Source organism: Nelumbo nucifera, chromosome 1 (assembly GCF_055504915.1).
Source record: "Nelumbo nucifera cultivar China Antique chromosome 1, China Antique-T2T, whole genome shotgun sequence".
NCBI lineage: Eukaryota > Viridiplantae > Streptophyta > Magnoliopsida > Proteales > Nelumbonaceae > Nelumbo > Nelumbo nucifera.
In genome coordinates, this window is record NC_142649.1 from 32,991,514 (window position 1) to 33,000,004 (window position 8,491).

An 8,491-nucleotide genomic window follows, 5' to 3' on the forward strand; every position below is an offset into this window, starting at 1 on the left:
GAACTGGTGTGCTGAAATGGGGATACAACAGAACTTCACTTCGGTAGCACACCCCCAAGCGAATGGGCAGACAAAAGTCACGAACAGAGCCATACTCCACGGATTGAAAGCTTGCCTGTCTCGAACTAAGGGGCTATGGATAGAAGAGCTGCCCAGCGTACTTTGGGCTTACCGAACTACCGTCAAGACCGCCATAGGAGAAACCCCCTTCAACCTCACCTGTGGCACAAAAGCAATAATCCCAGCCGAAATCAAGGTACCTACACTACGTCTAGAAGCCTATGACAAAGAAGGAAATGATGACGAGCTCCGCACCAACCTCGACCTAGTAGAAGAAGTACGGGATCTCGCATACATCCGGACCGCAGCCTACCAGCAAAAAGTAGCTCGGTATTATAATGCTCGAGTCAGGAAGTGACACTTCCGCGTTGGTGACCTAGTCCTTTGGAATGTTATGGTACCCGAGCCCGGTGTAGGTAAGCTCGGACCAAACTGGGAAGGTCCCTACTGAGTAAAGCGAATACTAGGGGAAGGCACGTCTGAGCTCGAAACCCTAGAAGAAAAGCAAGTGCCCCGGGCATGGAACGTCAGCAACCTAAGGCGATACTACCTCTGATTACAAATTGAAGAGGCACCAGCTTCAAAAACAAGTAAGGAGGCTCTAACTCTCAGATCATGATTCCTAAGCTCGCGGTCTACTATGAGAGTACTAACTTAGCCATCGAAGCGACCTCACCGGGTTAGTACCCCGGGTCCTCTGACATTTAATTCCTTACAGGTCTCCAAGGAGCAATTAAATCCAGGAGCGGACTACGTGTCCCTCCCTAAGCCTAAGGGCCACAAGAAGACCCCAGTTGCCACTTCGGCCTGGGTGAAATCCAGGAGCGGACTACGGGTCCCTCCCTAAGCCTAAGGGCCACAAGAAGACCCTAGTTGCCACTTCGGTTTGGGAGAAATTCAAGAACGGACTACAAGTCCCTCCCAAATCCTAAGGGCCACAAAAGGCCGAACAGACAAGGATCTAGGCGCTACGTAAAACCTACTTATCTCTAACCCCTAACGGAAAGATAGCTCGGGTATGAACCCTATGGTGTCTATTCCACCCCTGTTGCTCTTGCTCGGCTTGGTAACCCAATAGTTCGGGGTAACCCGCACAGCCTGAAGTGACAACTTCACTTTCGGTTATCCTTACTTGTTGCCGAATCAGTAGCTCAACAATTCAGGTAACCTATACGCTAAATTTCCTAGATCGAAGTCCACACACACTTAGAAGTATTTTTGCACCCAGGAATACTCAAAAGAAACTAATATTTCATTAATAGAAGAGAGTCCGAATACAAGATTTTTTACCCGAGCTCAAAGGCTCGGGACAATACATCCACAGTTCAAAAAAGAGAGAAAGAAAGCAAGGAGCCATCACGCAGAAGGGTCCACCACCTCGACCTCAGTATCTCCCTCCTCCCCTGAAGAGTCAGGCTCTGCATCCACTACCTTGGCCACTTCGGGATCCAAGCCCGTCATCATGATCCCATCGAGATCAAGGTCGGGGAACCTCTGGCAAACCAAGTACCGACACAGCTTGAACCCGGCATGATAAGAGTCCGATCCATATTTGACTTGTAGGGCCTCGAACTCCAGGGACTCTTTGAAGCTCTCAACGGCCTTGGCCCTCTCTTCCATGATAGAGGCCTCGAGGTTCGCAATCTCCCGCTCAAGACGCACCTTCTCTTTTGTCAACAAGGAGATCTGCCCCTCCTGGGTCAGGATCAGCTCCTTTTGGGCCTCAGTCCCCTTCTTAGCCCTGAGCACCTCGCCCCGAGCCAGATCTAGGTCGCAGTGGAGCTTCTGCATCTTCGTCCTAGCATCGACAGCTTCCTTTGTGTGGATCGCCGCTTGGCAAGCCAACGCGCGACCAACAGAGTTAGCCTGCCAACAAGAAGGCCGAGATCAGTTAAAAAAAAAAGAAGGGAGGAGAGAAGGAAAAGGGAAGAGAGAGGCAGAAAGCTCACCACCATACAGTGGCAGGCAACTAGTCCCAAGAGAGTGCCCGGAGACAGCTTAGCCCACTTCGAGACTTCATCTTCGAAGACGGTGTCCCGACTCTTGCGCAAGGCTTTAACGTGGTCCATGATGCTATCTTTCATAGTTGGACGATAGCCCTCTGGTCCATCCACAGGTACGGACGAACTCCCCGGCTCTTGAGGGAGAACTCCCTCACGTTGGACCCCAGTCGAACCCCCCAGGTACAGCGGGCTGGGCCTCCTCCTGAGGAGGTGCAGAGGAGATCGGCTCCACGATAGAGACTTCGGGTGAGTGACCGGCCTCCTGGCGCAGTCTCTTGGCAGCCTTCTTCTTCCCCTTCTAAGAGCTCCTCAGAAGGCTTTTGGCATTGACTGGCATGATAGCTGCAAAAATAAAAAGTAAAATTAGCCACGAACTAATCATGATCTTGAGAAGGTAAAAGACCAAGGTGACCTACCAGGACTCAAGCCGGCCTGCACAAGTTTATCTTCGGTAAAGTAGTCCGAGCAGAGGAATCCGAGCTCCGCCCAAGACTTAAGCGTCTCTCTCGTCTTCAGGCCTAGCCTAACACCGGGAACCTGGATTGCCGGCCTCCAATGGGTCGGGAAAGGTCACCCCTCGGGGTTACAAACTACGAAGTGTGTGGAATAGCTTGTACCCCAGGTGAGGGGACAAGTAGTAGGTTCTCCTATGCTCGGGGAGAACGTAGGAAGAGTTTTTCTTGATGGACAGAATGGTAGAAAAGGTGTCAAGGTCAAGGGGAAGACAATACTCATAAAAGAGCGAAATGGTCCCTACCACGCTACGAATAGAGTTTGGGTGTAACTGGTCTATGGTAATGTTAAAAGACTTAATAACCTTAATGATCAAAGGGTGCAAAGGAAGGCGAAGACCAGCCACGAGCTGCTCTTCGAAAATCACGATCTCATTATGGTCGTGTTCCCAAGGGAAATTACCGGAAGGAAGGCTGTAGGAGAACTCTCTCGAAAGATTGTATTGGAAAACTTTGGCCTGAAGCCAATCCGAAGTCATTATCGAATGACTGAAGTTGCCTGGCACCTGACCTTGCTGGGAAGTGGATGTCTGACTACCCGAGGCCTCTCGAGCCTCCTAAGGTGCCTGTGCTTTGGGAAAATCACGAGCTGCCTCTAAACCCACGATAGCCCCGTCCCGGCTACCAACCCGGGCTAAGGTACCCACCTTGGCCTCATCAAGAAGGCTATCAAAGCTAGAAGAAGACATGGAACTAAACGGAACTGAAATAAGAAGCGAAGGAAGACTCACCAAAGAAAGACGACCTGATTAGGAGGAAGTGACAAACTGAAAAACTTGAGCTAAAGAAGCAAGCACGACCTCAAATCGAAGACTGATAACCTTGTGGCGAAGAAAATGGGTCCCAGGTATCATTATTTATAGTCACTGCGCTAGAGAAGCAATAGTCGAGATTGAAACAATCCGACAGCTCTTGAGAAAACCGACTGCACGACCCTTGAGATCGAAAACAATTTAGCGCGTTTTTCGGCATCCGTAGAACCTATAGATCGTTTGACGTCCACGCGTAAGTTGCACGTGACCCATCCGACATCAGCTAAACTTTGAACCAAATCCACTTGACACACCATGAACTCCTCAAACCAGGTCAAGACCCCTAGCTCGAGGAGTAGGGGGCAATTGATGAAGGAGGATTTGGCCCGACCTCTTGGTAGGAAGACACGTGGACTTGACTCCACATAAGCAACAACTCAACGTAACCAGATCGGCACGTGGACGTGACTCGACACAAGTGACAACTCAGCATAAGTCAACTCGGTACAAAGCAAGCTCGGGTACGTCAGTACCCCGAACTGAAGTCACTTCGGGACGAGCACACCACACAAGATTACATTAGGATCACCTCGGCCCGAGGGCACTTCGGCATTTACGACAAGGGCAAACCAAAATGCAAGCTCGAGAAGCTTGCTACCGAGCAGCCCGGTATCCTATAGGTAGCTCACCTACCATACAGATCTTCTCATGGCAACCTCGGGGAATACACCCCCATCCCTGAACCCCGCAGGACCGTACTTATAATAGTAACATTAGTTCACCAACTCCCCGTTCTGATGGGAAGTGACAATATTACCGTTTGGCGGCGCTTCAACCACCTAACACGCGACAGGTCCCATCGTAATAGAGGTTCAGTGACCGTTCCACCTACCCACCTGAGCTAGTGTATAAAAACCCCACTCTCACCAGGGGCGAAGGTACGTTCGATTATTATTGTTGTGTATGTAATCTTCACTCTCTGAGCTCTCTCACTGCTATCATCTTCAAGCTCTCTACTATCGCAGTGTTCTAACTTAGCCATAAGATCTTCTCTTGTTGCATAGATTTTGCAATAAAATAGGCTAACTTAATAGAGAAATTTAAGTCTTTATTTGGGGTCCACATCAGTATATTTGAATTCTACAAATCTTTCCACTATTGTTTTTGCATAGAGATTTCTCTTCTTCACAAGGAGGGATCTTGACCTAGCTTCTCTTGTTGCATAGATTTTGCAATAAAATATGCTTACTTAATAGAAAAATTTAAGGGTCCATTTGGCAAGTCTTTTTGAGAAGATCTTTTTGTAGCTCTAACAGTCAATAGACACATTGAGCTTTTGACATAAGATCTAGGCAGCCCGAAGACCGTTTAGCAGATGCGCATCTTTTCGTGCGTCATTTCAGGTCTTTCCGCACGAGATTAAAATGTGAAAGACACGAGAAGATTCATTTGAAGCTTCCTGAAATTAGCCCAAAATGGGCTTTGCACGTCTTTTGGCAGCTAGAACTTCCGCATGCCAAACAGGAATAGACTGATTCTTGGTCTTTTCGGCTTGTAAATAGCCGAAAGACCGCATGGAAAGATGCGCCAAACGGGCCCTAAGTCTTTGTTTGGAGTCCACATCAACTTGTCTTCCCATTCTCCTTTAGCTAGGGGATACTTAGAATTTCATTTGCAAAGACCTCACTAAAATTTCCTTGAACCATGTCAACCTTCCAACCTCTTGAATCATCTCGCATTAAGTCCTTCACAGTCTGCAGGTTTGTGTTTTGGACTCTAGGTCCCTGAATTTGGAATCTCGGGGTTCTAGGGAGCCAAGGGTCATCCCATAAATTAATATTGTCCCCCTTGTTAAACTACCCAACAAGCTCCAACTTTAATAACTTCCCTTACGGCCAAGAGACTTTGCCACCAGAGATTGGCTTCGGTCAGGGCAAGTTCGTGCTCACACCTTGCGAACAACCTCTTGCAACCTTGCATTGGGAATATCTCTCTATGAAATAAAGCACATAAGTACGGAGATATTCCCAATTCAAGGCTGTAAAGGTTGTTTGGACAGGCATTGCCCTGACCAAAGCCGAACTCTTGCCACCCCATGACTAGGGGTGGCAAATTTTCACCCAACCCATTAAACCCACCCAGTATCTAACCCACCTAACCCGCCCATTTACTTGGTGGGTTGTGTGATCAACCCATCACCCAACCCGTCCATTTAAATGGGTTGGGTTGTGGATAACCATTGGGTTAACCATTATAGATAAGTATTAATTCCTTAGCCTTTTTTTTTAATTTTTTTTCATTTGAATTAAATAATTTATAATTAATGCATTAATTTTCTATTAATTATTGTCTAAATTTAGTTTTGTCTTGAATCAACACACTTCGCCCAACATAAATACAAATCAATTTGACCCGAGTTCGGACCAATTCAACGTGGTCTGACCCGATCTGGGTCCACCCGAATCCGAAATAGACCCCAGGCGAGATGGTTCAACACCGCTTGCTTTGTCCCAGTTTGGGTTGTCCGGTCCAACCAGCATCCACATAGCCCCGCCCTACCTGGTACAAGCCGATCCGGGTTGAGCCTAAATCGCCCCTCTTGCTTTGCCCAGTTTGGATCGTCCGGTCTGGTTTGTATCCATACAACCCGACCCGAATCCGGCCCAGTCCGATTTAGCTCTCTTGACCAGATTTGGGCAAGTCAGTTTGGTCCCAGACCTGTGTACAAACCTGATACGAGCTGACCCAAGCCAATCCATCATTGATTGAACCGGTCCGAATTAGTCCAATTGAACCAAACCGGTCCAGTTGGAGTCTAGTCTGAACAAACTGATCCGGATCTAAATGGTTCAACCACTCTTGATGTGATTAACTCAAAGACAACCCAATTAGATAGTTCAAGTTGGTCTGACCGGTTTGAACCTGAGTGATTCGTCTAATCCGAAACCCGAACATAGTTAAATGGCTTTGCTGCTTGTGTAAAAATAAGGAAAATCTATAATACTGAAAAGATATGGTTTGGAAAGAGTTTTGACCAATCAAACATATAAGTAATGTGATTTAAACTTTCACCACTTATATAAATAGCAACTACTATTACCACCAAGCTATGACCAACTTATTTGTTAAGAGAGAATTAATTTTTCGTTTTAAATACATAAATATAAGATTAATGGGTTTGGACGGGTTGGATTAAGTTAAAATGAGTTTGGGTTGAATTCAACCCATTTAATTTTATATAACTAGGTCATTAATGGATTCACAAGTTAAATGGATTGGATTTAAAACTCAACCCAATCCAACCCGCCCTATTGCCACCACTACCCATGACCCTTTAATAACTTCCCTTGCGGCCAAAAGACTTCTTCAAATGGTTTAACCACATGAACGAACCCCAACTTCAAAAACTGTCCTGAAGCCCAATAAACCTCCTTTGCCATGCTAGGGTCGAAATTTGTTTACAAAACAGTCAATAACTCAACCCATTGCTAACCCTAACCATTGGCCAAGGACGAGGAAAAGTCTTTGCTTTTTGTCCGGTGCATGTCCTTTTTTTACTGTTGCTGCAAGCCTGCAACAAGCCATGTACGAATGCCATGTCCTTTTTTGTTTCTTTGTTTTTTGTCTGCTACTTTTCGTTGTTCTGTACGTCATATATTTGGGCCCCTCCACCTAATAATTTCTCTCTCTCTTTGGTAAGTTGATTTTTTTAATATTTATTTAATAAATAATGTTTCACACCCACTGCCATCTCCTCACAAATGGGCGTCTCACACGCACATCCATCATATATTGGGAATCTCCCGTGAATATTTATTATGAAAGATATTCCCAATGTATGATAGAATGTGCCAGTGAAACGCAAATTGTGAGGAGCAGATCCAGTTTCGTTATTGGGATCCACTGGATCCAACTGGTTCGCCAGCTCACTCTCCCTTGCCAATCCGACGGTCAAAATTCCATTAAAAATTAAATGGATTAAAACCTAAACCTAAAAAATCTTGAGTGAGCCAGTTAGATGGAGTGGATCATGTGTCGCTATCCATTTTTTTTTTCTTATATAACCCGACCCGACTATCCCACACTTACCTTGGAGAATCAATGATGTCTGTCTGATTTGACCGTTGACTTTTTTGGTCCCACCAACGTATAAAACCCCTGACCACTAACCACAAACCAAGCAGCATCTTTCTTTAGTGGGGCCTAAAACCATCCTATCCTCTTGATCACTATCTATCGGTCAAATCCATCTTACTTGCATGCAAATCTTAGTTAGTTAATGAGAGAAAAAGAAAGTCTACTGTCCCCGATAAAACACTACACCGAACCGAACCGCGACAATTTGGATTCGAATCCGCATTGCGTCATCTCTTTACTCGCCAATCGCCATCTCCCAGCATTTCCCCCTTTTTCTCTCCGCTCTCTTCCAAATCTCCAACCATTTTCAGATTTTCTTCCGCCTTTTCCTCCCAATTCGACGCCTATCATCCCGTTCCCTAACTTTAATAATCATCATCATCCTCAAATAATTCCAATCCAATGGCCTTCAATAGAGGAATTGGAATCTGCTCCTCACATCTTGAGAGCAGATCCGGACTCTCAGTAGAGAAGATGGCGTTAAGATTCTGATCATGCATAGCTCACTGACAGGTGTACTGATATGCCGAGTGTTTAGATAAGGGATTCTTGTTTTTGCCCTTAATATTAATAAAAAATAATATTTTTATATAATAACTAAAATAAGATAAGTTTCATCGAAAAATATCAAAAAAAGGGCACTGTTGCTCGTCTTCTCCTCTGCTTTTGTATCATGTAAGGTTCCGGTCAAATTATAACCAGAAATGCTTTTCACGTCCCACAAATGGCGACGACAAAACATAAAATAAGATTCCGGCGTAAAACAAACAGTTTTTGAAAGCATCCTTGTGCTGCGAAGACTGATCTGATTTATTGCCCGATCTGTTCGAGACACTGAAATCCCTCCGCCTGAAGACCATCCGAGCAGAAATGGCGACGTTGGGAGGTAGAGTCCGAAACGTTCTAGTCGTCGCCGAAGAGGGAGACAACAGCGACGAATCCATCGGCTTCTTACGGGACGCCTTGAAAACCTTGGTGGAACGATCCAACTCCAGCGGTCGTTCTAAAAGGAGTCGAATGATCGATC